The sequence below is a fragment of the Lissotriton helveticus genome, chromosome 4_1, assembly GCF_964261635.1.
Source record: "Lissotriton helveticus chromosome 4_1, aLisHel1.1, whole genome shotgun sequence".
Taxonomy (NCBI): Eukaryota; Metazoa; Chordata; class Amphibia; order Caudata; family Salamandridae; genus Lissotriton; species Lissotriton helveticus.
Genome location: NC_136063.1, coordinates 918587265 through 918603367, shown reverse-complemented (window position 1 = coordinate 918603367; position 16103 = coordinate 918587265). Strand labels below are relative to the sequence as shown.

The following is a 16103-nucleotide window of genomic DNA, read 5'->3' as shown; positions in this document are numbered from 1 at the left end:
GTTTATTTAAATGGTGAGGATTGCACTGAAACACCAGATCACTCATTAATGTGCAGACATATCCAATTTCATGGCTCTTGTAACCAGAATGAGCCGAATTTGGCCTGTATTTCGAAAGGTACACCTGTGCCGGCGATCGTGCCCACATTCACATTACTGGCAAACGGGAGTTATTTACTTTTGAATAACGAGGATTGCTGTGGGCTATTAAAAGGTATTGCTTATGTAGTTACCGTCAATGAGCGTGTGGTTTGCTGAAAGAATGTAATGTATCCAACCCCGCATGGGAAACTTGATGTTTCCATCTGGCCCACGATTCCGACCTAGAAAACAAGATGAGTCGCATAAGAGCTCTATTGTCCCAGAAAGAAGTTGCCCTCACATCTGCTCGTGAGACATTCGTCCTTCACGTGGCTAACACCCGCCCAGAGGTGCCTGCTTTATTAAATACTGACTTGCCCTTGCATTTCAGTGAATTAATTCAAACAATTTTTAACGCATCCTCCACAACGGGGCTGGCGCACTTTTTTAAAGTTGTGAGCAGTGGCCTTGTGACTTCCTTTCAAACTATATTCGGTCTTCCCTGCTTTCTTTCATTTGATCTTTTCCAGCCTGTTTGGTGGATTTCCCTTACTACTGGCACTGTTTCGCAACAGAATGCTTGAGTACTATGGAGCACTGCCACTTGCGACATTAAGTGTAGCTTATGGATTATCGTTTCGATGTTCCTACTTTACATGTGTCCAGCCTGTCTTTCATTGCCTGAGTTGCGATTTCGACTGGGCCCTGGATTTTTGTCTCTGCAATATGGTATCTCCCGATGTGGATTATAATCAGCTTATGAGCCCCTTAGTTGCTCATGAATTGCTTTGTTCTTACGGAGGGATTATGGCCTTTGCAGCGATGCATGGAATACTGGGTCGTTGGAATGTGTTCGCAGCGGCGCAAGATTTCTTGGCACACAGCTTCATTGTAAATGTAAATGTAAATGTAAATTGATACTTGTATAGCGCACTACTCACCCGCAAGGGTCTCAAGGCGCTTGTACGAATACCGCTGTGGAACCCATCCTGGCTTTCCCAAAACCCACCGAGTTGTCCTCTGATGGTGCTAGAGGCTCCGGTAATTGAGGAACATGTATGTTCTTTCCCGGTATTGAATTGGATGGCTGAACTGTTTTCGGATGAGAACGTGGCTTCCTATTGGAGGCAATTGCTGCATTTTTTGCATATTCAATGTTCGGATGAGGAGTGTCATCGCTTCGCTCTCCCATAACCGAGGTCATTTATTGGACATCGAACATTTTTTTAATTATTATTGGGGGGTTTTCTTGCCTCTATGAAAAATGTCTCTGCCCCAGGCCTATTGACTTTGCTACGGCAAATGACTAAAGCTACTTGACTATGAAAATTTTAAAAGAATACATTTTTTCTTTTTTTTTTCTTGCAAATTTGAGCAGATTGTCGTTCTTGAACTCTGCATTCCAGAACTTTGCCCCTTATCTTATCTTATCAGTGCTCGGATCAAGGGAAGGTGTCATATAGATATGCTTTGCCTTCACACTGTGTTAAGTTAGCATGAGCTTATTGGAAGTTTAAACGCCATTTTACCTTTCTGCTGCTTCTGCACACGGCACATATTGTTATTAGAGCTTTGAGCCTAGTAGAATGTTTTGCTTCACACGAGAATAATATGTTTTTCTATTGTATCAGCTTTGCTTGGTAAGCTATGTCTTAACAGTGAGTGCCGAGGCCTTCAAGGTTATTTCAACACAGTGGTTGTTGTGAGGTCTGATCAGCGCACGTCCTAGACATAACACATATGCAGCTGCAGCCAACTCTGGCTTTAGGCGCGTTGAACAATGCACCGCGCAGAGCATGCACACAAACTTGATGAATATTCGCATGCAGAGAGCTGGTGGAAGATGATGTGATCCCTTTCCACTAAGATCAGAGGTATGGGGCCGCCCTTCTAAAACCCAAAGAGACCTTCTTTAGATATAATATAATATACTAGCAAGGGAGGGTAAGGCTTAAGTGCCATTTAGCCTTCTTCCCTTTAGCATTTTAACATGCTTTCTCCCTTTGTATGTTATGGACTAGTAACTATGCTGATAACCTTGTTGCTTATAATATGTTTGCTTGTATTAGCTAAGATACTGCGCCTGAGAACACAGCATTAGAAATAAACATTTCAAACTTGCATGTGTCTTCATTTACTCCTCGTTTTGGATTGGTATGTTAGCATAACAAAAGAGTTTTCATGTGTTCCACGTTACCTGAGGTGTTCTAAGTCCATGTTCTGGGTTGTCTAAGCATTGGGGGTATGGAGAACCAATGAGACACTGATTGCTAGTCTGGCAGGGGATTTTGGATACTGAGGTGAGTTTTGGTACACCCTAATTCACTGAGGTTCTAAGTCTCTATGCACAGTTCTGTGTATGAGCAGAATCCCTGCGACAAGCTCTTGCCTTTTCCATCTTTGTACCCTGAGAAGAATTCTGTATTTTGTTTATCCTTTGCACACAAGTCGATGATTATGAATGTATTCATGTATTTCCGAGTGAGCTAATGAAAAGAAGTCTAATTCAATTTTTCCAGACTACAGAGCATTGACTAACGCTAACAGAAAATTCAGCTGCCAGGACTGTGTTGAGACTTTCAATGCAAAATCATATTTCACAGGCACTACCTCATTAAACAGGCTTTCAATTAACCAGAGGATAAGGTTGATATAGCACATAATTACCTAAATATCCACCCAGTGTGTCCAAGCACATTTTTGAAACACTGTGTTGCTGATACCCTTTGGAAAACAATTGCATTTCTCATTATGGAAAGAAGTATACATATTTAGGTTTAGAAAATCTCAGAAACCATGGTTATAACCAACTCTCAGAAGCAAATTACACCAGTCTCTTTGTTGTAAAGCTTTTCTACAACACCACAATGCCTTCAGTTGACAGTTTAGTATTCTACAGATACATCAAAATATTGGTATGCAATACAAAAATAAATGTCAATATTTGGAGGCAAGCAAGTGAAAGTGTGTTATCAGAAAATTACTAGATTTTGTCTGGGTTAAAACAGCTTATTTGCTCAAATTGAAAGAACGTAATTTAGGGAAAACAAAAGTTATTTTCAAGTTGAACTTTGTGGATATCTGACTATGGTTCCAATATACACTTAGAACCAAAATAGTGATAATGTCAAGTTGGGGACCGACTTTAGTTACTACTTTCTAGTATGTTTGTCCTGTTGATGACCTCTATGATAGAGTGTACTTTGTAATACCTTTCCAAGTTATACTACTTCAAAATGGCGCTGCAGTAGTTGTTGGCTTAATTTGATTGCCTTTATTTACTTTCCTCTAACATGTTCATATTTGTTGATGAACACTATGATAGTCCTTACTTTTGTGATTTCTTATAAGTTATATCACTCAAAAATGGTGCTGTCTTAATGGTTGGCTTTGTTCAAATGCCTGGTAGGTCTGTCCTTTCCTTATATTGCCTGGACTGCATTACAATGGCACGTTCCAGTGCATTTGGAGTGGTATGGCTTTACTCAAATTCTATACAGGTTAGTCCTTCTTTTAATGCTGCACACACAGTATCAAGATGGCACATGTGGACAACCCTGACTGGGTCCACGTGGAGGTAATCTGTCTTCTTAGGGGTATTTAAACCACAACCAAGATTGCATGTAAGGAGAACACCGATACAAGCTCTGTGAATAGATGCGGTGCTAATGGAGTACTCTCGAACGGGTAAGATTTCTGAATAGGTACCGACCAGCATGTTGATATTGGATTTCTCACCCAGTTGACTATGTGTAATATGGACATACAATGCACAAGAATGTAACACAACCTACGCTAAAAAACTTGAGCTGTTTTCCATTTTAGTGGGGTTGGTGTGCCTCAAGTACAGTTATAAGGAATTCATTTCTTAATACTTCAGTTCGTGTGATATGGGTAAAATGAAACAAGCAGATGGAATTACAGTCAGCTTTACAATTTTCAGAACTTGATTACTGCATATAGAACTGAAAGCTAGACTTGTCTGGATTCTATATTGCATGGTGAGCCAAAGTTACATTTACTAAACTTTGAGCACATTCGTAGTGTTTGGGCACTATATAGTTCATTTCCCTTATCTACCCGACCAGCCTTTTTCTCATCTCCACGTGCCTTAATGATGGTAATCAATCGTTGTCCAAGCACTTTGCTTTGCTGTTAAAATATAAATGTATGATCACCATAAGGTACAGTGATGTCACTGATTTATAATATTGTGAAATCTGGGAATCCAGGATTATGTTTTTGCCTTATCCTTCCTTTCCAAGTTTTTTTTCGTGTATATACACAGATGGAGGGTGACGGTTTAGCATTTCATTTTCGGTGTTGATTTTGAAACCAATATATTTGTTATTTTAGCGCTGATAAAGTCTGAAAGTTTATGAACCACGTGAGACAAATATGTGTTGGTTTGAGCTTGGAACAGTTAAGACTACGGTCTCTGTTACAGATAAAGGATTTCAGAAGACCGAATACGAAGGAACTTCTGTATTGATTATTTGGGAGTTCTTGGGATTTTCCTATATATTGTCAATTTTGTCCATGCAGATGAAGACTGTCCTCTTCCTCCTCGAGCAACCTGAATATTATTGCCACTATTATTTGCATTACTCTGATCAACTCTGTCTACTAAGTGTGTGTGTGTGCGCCGTATCACCCAGCCGTCTTGAATGTTTATAAATTATGCTTTGGGTGGCAGAACCACTCCGACATACTATAATATACACATTTGTTGCAACAGACGTGACACTATTAGCAAAATGTGAGAAAATAGCTAAGGAGCTATTCAGCAACTTGAACACTGGAATATCTGTATACAGTTAAGTGAATAGAAAAGAGAGTCACCAGGATACATTTAGAAAATTGCAAAAAATTTAAAATAAATGAATTGCCTAAGTGGTGGGATACTGCATCTTTGAAACAATAAATGAAATTTAACAATATTCCTAGAGGTCCACATTTTTCCTACCTATGATGGCCTAGATGAAGACCTCCTGCTACAGTGGGAAAAAGAACTAACAGAAAGTTCTATAAATTGTATTGAAACTTTAAAGGTCAATGCAAATAGGTAGACTCCAACTTGAAATAAAGGACATAGAGAGACGCCGAATCAGGACCCGCCAACAAATGTAGAAAGACAAGAAGAGGTAATGGACACACGAGATCAGTGAAAGAAAAGGGTGGGGATGCAAACACAGTCATGGATTCGCAGGAAATGACCTTAACTAAGAATGTGTCTGATGTTGGAACTGTGAACTTATCTGATGAGAATTTAACTGTTGATATGATTAACGTTCTGTAAAAAAGGATTACGATTCTGTCCTTTTGCTGTCATGGACCTTAATTACGTCACAATGGATATCTTGAAATTTGTTCGAAAATAGAAATAAGATTTTGATGAACACCCAACATACAGAGTACAAACAACTGATCGGTTTACACTTACTAATTTGCAGATTCAAGGTGTAATAGATACATCTACCCTGCTCTCATTGACTGAAGGTGATGATGATCCAGTTAATGTGATTACTGTGACAACACCTATGGGGATTGACACAGTATCTAACATTGATAGTGACTAACGATCAAAATCGAAGTGGGCCCCATGTTGTCTTCAAAAAATAACTGTGAAGTATTTTTTAATAATGTATGTGAAGATAATGATCAGTTGGTATATACCAATGCTAAATTGAATTATAGATCAGTTAGAAACAATTTAACATATCAAGAACAAAAAGATTTGAAAACACTTCAGGAGGACAGTATCGTTATAAGAGAAGCAGATAAGGGAAGTTGTGTAATTATGGATAAAAAAAGATTACGATATGGAAATCTATGGACTATTGAATATCTCTTGCTACACTCCCCTTGACTCTAACCCCATCCATGGTATTACTATTAGTATGAACTTAAGACCTGGTATGACACCGAACTATTGACCTATGAGGAAAACCTTTATTTAAAGATTGACAAACAAAGATACCTGTGGCTGTATACACCTCCTAAAGTGCATAAAGGGGGCCGCTTGCCCCGTGCAGACCGATTGTATTGGGTATTGGGGAGCCTACACAGGGGATCTCAGACTTTGTAGATAATCTTTTTACGACCTTTTGCCTTTAATCTACCGTCACTTATTCGGAACACCAAGCATATGCTTAATCTTTTATGTGATATGATTTTGGATTATGACATGTCGTTGGCTACTTTAAACGTGGTCTCACTGTACACCAATATTTTACGTGAGTTTGATCTGGTAGCAGCAGAACACTTCCTGAATAAAAGACCAATTGAACTGCAGTCAAGCACAAATATGATCTTAAAGATGATTTATTGGATTCTGGAAAATAATGTGTTTGTTTGATGGAAAGTGGTATCGCCAGATGTGTAGTCTCCATATTTGCCACTTCTTACGCCAACCTCTTTATGGGGTTGTTTGAGATGGGGAAGTCTGGGGTCCAGGAGGTGCACAGTGGCCAGAATATATTCATTACTCGGGCAGATTCATAGATGATATCTTGATCATTTGGACTGGATCACCAGAGATATGACTTGACTTACTTCAAATTTGTACAAGTCATTTACACTTAATTACAGTAAGGAACATATTACATTTTTAGATGTGGAACTATATATTACTAATGGGGCATTTCACAGTTGCATGTACAGAAAGGAAATTTCATGTAATGCAGTATTACATGCAACTAGTGCACACCGCAGGAACCAAATGACTGCTATTCCATTTGGATAGATGGTCAGAGTTAGAAGGAAGAGTAGCTCTGACCTTAAATTTAAACAAAACATTGAGGACATTGTACAGAGGTTTTTGATTAGAGGCTATGAGAAACATGTATTGCTGTCTGCTTGCACCAAGGCATTAAAACTGCACAGATTAAATAGCCTGAAAGACAACAAGAAAAGGGACATGCGTCCCCAGCATACTATCAGACCCATTACTGCATCCTGCAGGAAAGTTGGGAAACTGAGCAAAATACTTAAGAGACACTGGTATCTTTTGATGAAGGATAATATTATCAGGTCTTCAATTACAACATGTGCAAATACCACATTTTGTAAAAGTACACTAAGAAACAATATTAGCCATAGCTATCCTAGCTTTTGGCATGAAACGCCTTGGTGGTTGTTGGAAATTGCCCTTTTTGCAAGGTTACACCAAACATTTTGCCTTCCTCCTATTTTTCTGACCTCATTTTTGTTGGCTTTAGGACTCTGGGCATTTTTTCACTGCTAACCAGTACTAACGTGAATGTGCTCTCTCCTCTAAACATGGTGTAGTTGATTTACACCGCTTTGGCATATTTGATTTACTGGTAAGTCCCTTGTAAAGTGGTATACTATATACCCAGGGCCTGTACATTAAATGCTACTAGTGGGTCTGCAGCCCTGACTGTGCCATCCACAGAAGTAGCATTTCAAACCTGTCTCAGGCTTGCCACTGCAGGGCCTCTGTGAGCAGCTTACTGCCACTTAGACTTCGACGGTGTAAATAAAAGGTACGACATGTACTTTTATGTTTGGCATGTGCTGGCAGTGACAACTATCCTATTACATTTTTCACTATTGTGAGGCCTACTCCTCTCATAGGCTAGCATTTGGAATTCCCTTATACACTTTTAAGTGGTTATTCCTAATCAGAAAGTAGATTTCATGTTTGGTAGATTTGGACTGATAATGATAAATCCTCCTTAGTGGTGAAAATAGATTTCAATTTACTCTTTTAGAAATGCCACTTTTAGAAGTGGGGGCACTTCTCTGTGCTTATAACTCTGTGCCTGATCGCCTGTCTTCAATAGACGTCTGGGTTGGGTGACAGCTACACTTTGTGCATTCCCTCTAGACAACCATAACACAGAAAGGGCTGGGTGTGGCAGGGGATTCATCCGCATACGGACAGCCTTCATGGGCAGGAAGGGGGTGAGGTGGTTCACATTTACATCTGAACAGGTTGTGCCCTGCCCTCACATAAAAGGCTGATTTACCCCCTACTGGTAGTCTGCAGCCAGGGCTGGGCTGAAAGCGATCCTGTGCACTTCAGAGAGTTCTTTTGAAGTCACCCCCTAAATTAAAGGCACTTTGGGGTAGAAGTACTGAGCCTCTGGCCCCTATTTATTCAGAAACTGCATGGGACTTGTAAACGAATGATGCTGGCTCTACATCTAAGCATTGTCAGAGAACTGCTGCGCTCCATGAGGGGTTGCCACTTTACCACCTGCCTTGATTTGCAGACCTGCTACCTTCTTTTTGTGCACAAGTGTTCTCCAAGGGCTTGTTGGCTTGCCCCCTTTTAAGTCTCAGGATCACAAAAGACTGCAACCTACTACTGCCGTGAGTCCAGCAGCTTGACCAGGATAAGCAGTGCTCGATCACTAAAAATCAACTTCTGCCTAATCCCCAGTGTATTTGGAGGATTACTAAAGCACTGGCGCTTTTGTCAGGACCGAGCGCATTGGGTTGCTAAACCGACGCCGCATCGCTGAGGACTGACTTCTGCCCAATACCGGGTGTGTCCCTCTGCGTACTCGCGCCACACAGGCAGTGCATGCCGAACGGGCGACCTGCCTTTCCAGGGATGCGTTGTCAAGGCAACATGAAGAGTCTGGGCAATGTCAGTGCTGCCTCGACTCACCCCCAGGGAACTCCAGAGTTCAACAACACAGGGTCCGCTTTCGAGGCCCACTGACACTTCTGCGATGCCCTGAAAGTCTACTGTGGGTTGAAGTGGAGGACCTGCCGACAGTGGCTCCGGCCACACGATTGTACTGTGGGTGTGAGGGGCCCATATAAAGCTGCGGGCCTGTATAAAGTCACAAAGCCGTCCTGCCTTCCTTCGCAGGAGGCTCTAGTCACATTAAGAGGAGCAGTCCAAGTGACCACGGAGGGCAGCGGACACACTGCACATTGAGGGCATCACTTGTGTGGTCTGGGTAGAAACCTCTGTGGAGAACCCAGAGGGAAGTGTGTATGCCTCACAGGTCTCAAGTGCCATCCAGAGACTTCCTCAATGAGGACTGTGAGGGAGTTCTACCCGTACGCTCCTGCACAGAGAAAGCTCTTTTGTTGTCATTGCTACGCAGTACCGTAAAACGCCTAAGGGAAGAGAAATTTCTTTTTTAGCACTGTGAATACTAAATGCATTCATTGGAATATCTCAAAAAGTATGCATTGGATTTTTGTTGTTTTGGTCTTATTTTATACATATAAACATTCTTTAGTTTTATAAACCTACATGGAGCCTTTTTGTGGTGTATTCATTGTGTCACTGTGTGTGTGCATGTGGTACAAATACTTTACACACTGCCTCCATTGATAAGCCTGCCTGCTCAGAGCCAAGCTACCAGCAGGTGAGCATAGGTTATCTTTAGTGTGCACATAGCTTACCCTGACTAAAGTGGTGGGTTCTGCCTCACTTGGGTGAATACCTTTGCTAACCAGAAACCCCATTTTAACAGTGGTCTTCATTTAACAGTGGTTCATTTAAATATGGACACTATCCTGTCTGTAGATTTGCGAACGATAAGGTTTCTTCCTTTAGCTGCAGCAAGCACCTTGTTTCAAATTAAGAGCATAATTAATTGTACTACACGATTTGTACTGTATATTCTCCTATTTAAATGAAGAACAGGCACTGGCAATTCAGCCTTTACAGGAGAGGATATCTGAACACTTTAGGGCAGTGAAACAGGGTAATCCCAAATACCAGTCAAGCAGGTTATACACAGCATGACATTGCTTCAAGAAGCTATATTGTGATTCACTTTTCTAGGGCAACTGGTGGTGGTGGTAGTGGAATGAGCTGAAACTAGGGGTTCGGACAGTTGGTTGTTGGTGGGATATACAGCGCCAGAGGGTAGCATTGTCAACTGCCCTTACCTGCCACAGAACCTTTTACTTGAAGAAGCAGGTCGCACCTCTCCTTTCCTATCCATGAAAAGTTAGTTGCAGTTAAAGATTGTAGATTTATATAGTTCAGCGTATCACCCGTAAGGGTATCCAGGCGCTGTCCATGGGCAAGGGGAGATTAAGTGATTTGCCCAGAATCACAGGATGTTGCGCTGACCCCGAGGTACCAACTTGTATCCCCAGCTCCCGAGTCTGCAGCTCTGTCCGCTGCACCACACCTCTTCGGTTACAGCAATCTAAGAGGACAGTAGCTGCACCAGTGGATGTTCCTGCAGCTATCACATTTGCAAGAACGCATCATGGTGGCTTGCTTTCTTCACCTTATGGAGGACAGTGGGACAAAGGGAATCAGCTGCCTGCTTCAATTTGGAACTTGTGATGAAACAGACACCACTGTGGCTTTCCCATGTTAGAGGCCTTGGGGTGGAAAGAGTAGGCGATAAGAGTCTTTGGTGCTGATGAGGTGATGTAGCTATGGTGCCTAGTGAGTCACTGCTTTTCCCTGCTTTTCGACCAAAGCTACATTATTTTGATATTCTGAGAGGGTTCCAGGGCTTTCTGGAGGACATAAGGCTATTTGATTTGTGCCTATGACACAACGCCTCGAAAGATGTGGTTCTAGTGATCACTGAAACAAGCTCCCAAACAGAGGGAAAATAGAGATGCTGCTAAAGCAACACACTGTATCTCGACCTCCAAGGGTCGTATGAGGAAGTGTAGAGACATGGGGTGCCCGTTTGGCATCCACATCGCAAGGAGATCAACTGATATTTTATTTAATGCAAGATATGAAAGCAATACCATGATGATTAGCAGGAAGGTCTCTTCTATCTGAGGGGCACTGAAGGAGTTGAGAGTAAAAGTGACAGCTAGAACAAAACAGTAGGTGGGGGTCACACAGAGAAGCAATCATGTCCTGTGAGGATTTCGGAATTCTAAATTTCAATGCTTCGGCTGCAACATAAGGAACCATTCTAAATCCATGGCCTTTCAAAATTAGGGATCCCATCTCTATCCAAGAGAAATGTGTTTAGGTCCGATGTGATACTTTTTCCTGAAGAGCAAACCCGAAGTACCTTTTGAGAAGCACCAGACAATAAGATAAGCATCCAAACTAGAGTTTCCAGAAATGAAAACACATGCTGCTGTGACTTTCTTGGTCAAGGCAGGGGGGAACTCTTGACATTTTAATCTGCCAGAGGTCAACCAGTTTTGTATGGAGAAATTATATTTCTTTAGTGTTTTGGGTACTTCTCTCTCACCGCCTTCGCCACACCCTGTGTCCTCTGTGACCCAGTGAAAGGGGAGACTGCTTGCTATTTAGTGTAAGTGTTTGTATCTATATTGGGCAAGCTGGCACAAGTAGCTGTTCTATATTGTCACTTGCTGAGGTGCTCTCTCTATAATAAAAACATTTTTGCAGAAACGATAAACAAGTAATTTCCTGTGCTTCACTTGCCCAGCATTGGTGGTTTCTGATGTTTTTGTGTGCCTCACTGGTCAAATTAACGGAAAAAGCTACCAAAATAAAAACAAATGGCAAAAAAGCTACACATCACTCAACAGGAAAAAGAGGGAGGCATCATTATGCTTACCGTTGGGCGTTTTCCCACAACCATGACAATTTAGAAAAATAATACATTATTTACTAACCTGTAACCACAGTACTACAGCATGGGAATCTTTCATGGATCATTCCCCATTGCCGAACTGGGAGTCCCACAGTGTACTTTCACCAGCCATTTCAAAGAATTTGGTCTGAAACCAGTACATTACTGGCCCATGTCCAGCTGTGTACTGGGTATACCCTATTGTTATGTAACAATCTGAAACCAGTACAAGCAAAGTCACTTTAGAAGTACAATCCTCACATTAGAAAGACAGGAACCTCAACTAGTTGAGAAAGTAATGAACTCGCCTCCATCCAGAGGCTTTCATAATTCAGACTTCTTTAGCACTAGTGAAAAAGAATAACAATAAATAGGGGACCTGAGAGGGGAGGAAAGACGGCTGCATATGAACCTATGAAAGATACCAATGCTGGAGCACTGTAGTTACATGCACGTAAATTACTCCTTTTCAAGCAGTGAAACTTTCATAGACCCAAATGCATTAATCGTAATAGCAAGCAGTATTTTATACACCTTTCAAACATGTAATATATGTCATACTACAAAACCATCAAGAAAATGCTCAGCTTAATAACACCGATATCGCAAAACCACCTGAACAGCGGAGTTTCTTGTAGAATCAATACCTGGACGGTAATGTCTTGTAAAGGTGTGGCAACCTTTCCACTTAGCTGCCCTGCATATCTCCGAAAAATGAACTCCTGCATCAAGAGCTACTGTAGCCGCAATGCCTCTGGTTGAGTGAGTGGGCACGATCAACGTTAATAAGCCATAAAACAATAGATTTGGCAATCCATCTTGCTGTCTCTTCTTTAGAGAGCAGGCCCTCTTTGTGGGTGGCTGAAAGCTAGAAAGAGTTTGTCTGACTGCCTGAATGTTTTAGTTTGATCGATATAAAATTTCAAACACACTTGTACATCCAATGAGAGCTGTGTCCTCTCCGCACTGGTGGTGGGACTTGAGAGAACTTTTTAGGTGTAATTGGCTAATTTAGATGAAGGACAGTATGTTGGCACCTTGGGTATACACTTTGAATTGGTACACAAAATGACACTTTCGTTGTGAAAACATAAGAAAGGCGGCTTGATGGTAAATGCCTGTAATTTGCGGACTCGTCTAGCAGAAGTGAGCCAATAGTGGGGATGTCTTCCAGGACACAAATGTAATGTCCACCTGACTTATAGTTTCAAATGGGTCCTACATTAACCAATCTAAGGACAATTGTCAATTCCCATTGCACCAGGGAACCCTGATGGTCAAAACACCCAAAACATACTTCTGAGATGGTCTTTACTTACCCTGGTCTACAGAATAGATTTTGTGTCAGTTAACCTCCTGGCCCTTGAGATAAGAGCCAAACCTAATTTAATGAAGGCATATTTGAGCACTGATTGAGCTACAAGAAAGAGATAAGGCAGAAGAATTTGATGTGGCTGCAATGACTTTCGGATGCAGACCAACATCTTGACACAAGAGACAGAAATGCTTCTATGTGCCATGAAACGTTTTATTAATGAAAGAGGCCCTAGCTTGGGTCTGAATATCTTCGCAATCTAATAGTGCAAACCACAGATGTTCAGGAGAAATTGCCCATGTGTTCAGATATGAGTAATGCTTTCGAAGAGGAATGGGTGGAACTTCAAAGAGCTGAATGAGATCTGTAAACCAATACTGGTGACCCCAAGCTGGGACAATCAAGATTAGCTAGTATGGTTCTCACATGGATTTGGAATGAGGACAGGAGAAAGAAGTATACAAAGGTCTTATATCAAGAAATGGGAAGTACATGCCCTCTTGTTCCTGGATGCCACTCTCTGGTGGCAAAGTACCTGCATTTTTTGTTCAATTGTGTCACACATATATCTAGTGCTGTATGACTTCAGTGTCAACATATCCTGGCTGTCTAATCTTGATTTAAGCTGAATTTGTGGGAGACAATTTTGGTCCTGTTGAGCCCATCTGCCAAAGTGTTCAAAACTCCTGGAAGTTGTTCTGCTCTTAATAAGATCTAGTGTTATGGCCTAGTCCCAAAGGTGTTGAGCTTATTCTGAAAAATGACAAAACTTAGTGCCATGCTGCTCGTTGATATATTACACCGTAGTGCTTTTGTCGGTTCCAGCAGTAGCTGGCAACATTTTCAACCTGGGAAGGAAGGACTGTAATTCCTCTCAAACTGCTCTGAGCGCTAGGATATTTTTTTGTGAAGATCTTTCTCCTAAATCGTTCAATGACCCCTTGATTCTAGCTCTTAAAGGTTTGGTAAACTACTCACTCAAAAATGTGTCCGAGTTCAAGACAAAGTGACCTACTTACGACTGAAAGTGTAAACCTTTTGCGACACTGGATCACTCCATCCACCAGCTCCAGTTCTGGTTGAGACCTGGATTTAAAGGTCAAATCCTCCAGTCACCTGGAGCCACAAGGCATCCCACTTCTCTTGTAGAGGTTGCTTCCATTCTCTGTAGAAGGGTATCAGCCAAATGCCAGACAATAACATGCCCTGGCATGATTTGAACATTCAAAGTTTTAATATCTGCTGGGAGAGGGGCTGAAGAGGAACAATCATTTCCTCTGACAGAAAAGCTTTCCTAAGCCTGGTACTGAGGCGTCCGCTAGAAATTGAATTGATGTTGAGGGTCGAGGCGAAGACTTAGCCACATTGCTAGCGAGCCCAAGATTACTGAATAGTTTAATATATTCCCATGTGAATGTGTTTGCCTCTTGAACGTTCATTTACTTGACCAGCCGGTCATCTAAATACAGGAAGATTTGATGTCCATGATGGCCTAAGAATTCAGGTTCCTGGGCCATGACTTTTGTGAATATCCATGAAACCAATTTAAGATTAAAGGGGAAAACCTTGAACTGATAATGGTGCCTGGCTAATTTGAATATTTAAAATGTGCAATATTTTAGGTGAATGTGAAAGCAGGAGAACCTGTAGATCTAAGGAATACATAAACTCCTCTTACTGCAGCAACTGCAACATGTACTGCAAGGTTACAATCCGAAAATACTGCTCTTGTAGGTATTCTTTGAGCTGCTGAAGGTTCAGAATGGGATGTCGCACCAGGAAATACCTAGGGTAAAACCCCTCTTGTCGCTGGGATTGAGCAATGGGTTTCAGGGCTACTTTGTGAAGCACAACAGTATCCCTGTCTCCAACACTTTCACTGCCCTGCACCCTGGTATCTGCGGTGGTTTGGGAGCTATTTCGAGGCTCTAACCATATTTTATTAAGTCTAAAAGCCAGTTTCTGTTATGTTTTGCTACTGTGCATAAAAGGCAGAAATCTTGCCAGCCAGAGGGACTAGCAGAATATGTACTGGAGATAAGGCGCCAGATGTTGGTACAGCTTCTCTGAAGATGCAATGAGTCCACCTGCTCACTCTTGCCAAATCACTTCTTTCTTGAGATCAGCTTGGTGTATTTTGAGTAAAGAGGCTTATTACAGGAAGGTGTGTAGTCAGGCTGCCTATAGTAGGACAGCAGATTTTGCAGGGGGTGGTATAGTTGGAAACTATCTCTGTAAGAAGAGTACCCTCCATATCTTGCTCCACATGAAGTTTGTCAACAATACTGTAAGCATACCCCTCTTCCACCCACCCACACTGGGAAGGAGTCATATTGGTGTCTGATTTAATGGCTTGAAGGACCTTGTTCCCATGCCTTCCAAAAGTGTGGACACTATCAAAAGGCAGGCCTACAATGTTGTGCCTAACTTCCGGTCTAACAGAAATAAAGCTAAGCCAGCCCGGTCTTGGCAAAACAATGGCATCTGCCATCCTTTCTTTCTTCAGGTAAGAGTGACTGAGGCTTTTCAGAAGCAAGGCTGTTCTTCACACATCTTGCCTTGACCACATTCAATTAACTAGCAAACCACATGGCTCTCATGAATGGATTAGACAAAGAACCGAGACAAAATAGCTGCCAAGATTTAAGAAGTTTCAAGTGTTTTTTTGTAAAACCCATGAAACATTCCCAATGGACGACAACTATAAACAGTGAAACAAGACTGGGTTCTCCCAAACAGTTTTTGTCTCCATGCAGAACTATGGTCGACCAGAGGACACCGCACAAATAAATGCCAATAGGAACTGCAAAGGAACGTGAGAAGGTACCTTGCTAGGTGACCTTTCGTCAGAGAACAAGGACTTCTTCGCTCTGACTGACTGTATTGAAACTTTTCCTATGGATGTTGTCAACAATGGGACAGTCGGAGGTGCCACTGTTGGCAATGGTGCAGTTAATGGAGGTGCCATCAACAAGAGTAACATGATTCCAATAGCAGGTACCAACAGTGTTGTCATAAGTAGAACGGGTGGTGTTGGCATTGATGGAAGGGTGAGTATCGTCAACGGGCGCTGGGTTAGGCCCGTGGTAACCATTATGGGTACCACCCTCACGTGATACATGTACATGTAAAACCTTGTCACGGGATAGTGGGCAGTCTGACGGAGTTTTTGGTTTTGGATA

At 41.8% G+C, this 16103-nt stretch overlaps 1 protein-coding gene across 3 annotated transcripts in view; it reads right to left on the bottom strand.

The window, feature by feature from the left end:
* Positions 1-16103, bottom strand: part of RTTN (rotatin) — an 891871-nt gene that overhangs the window by 772024 nt on the left and 103744 nt on the right. The gene's annotated exons all lie outside the window — the stretch shown is intronic.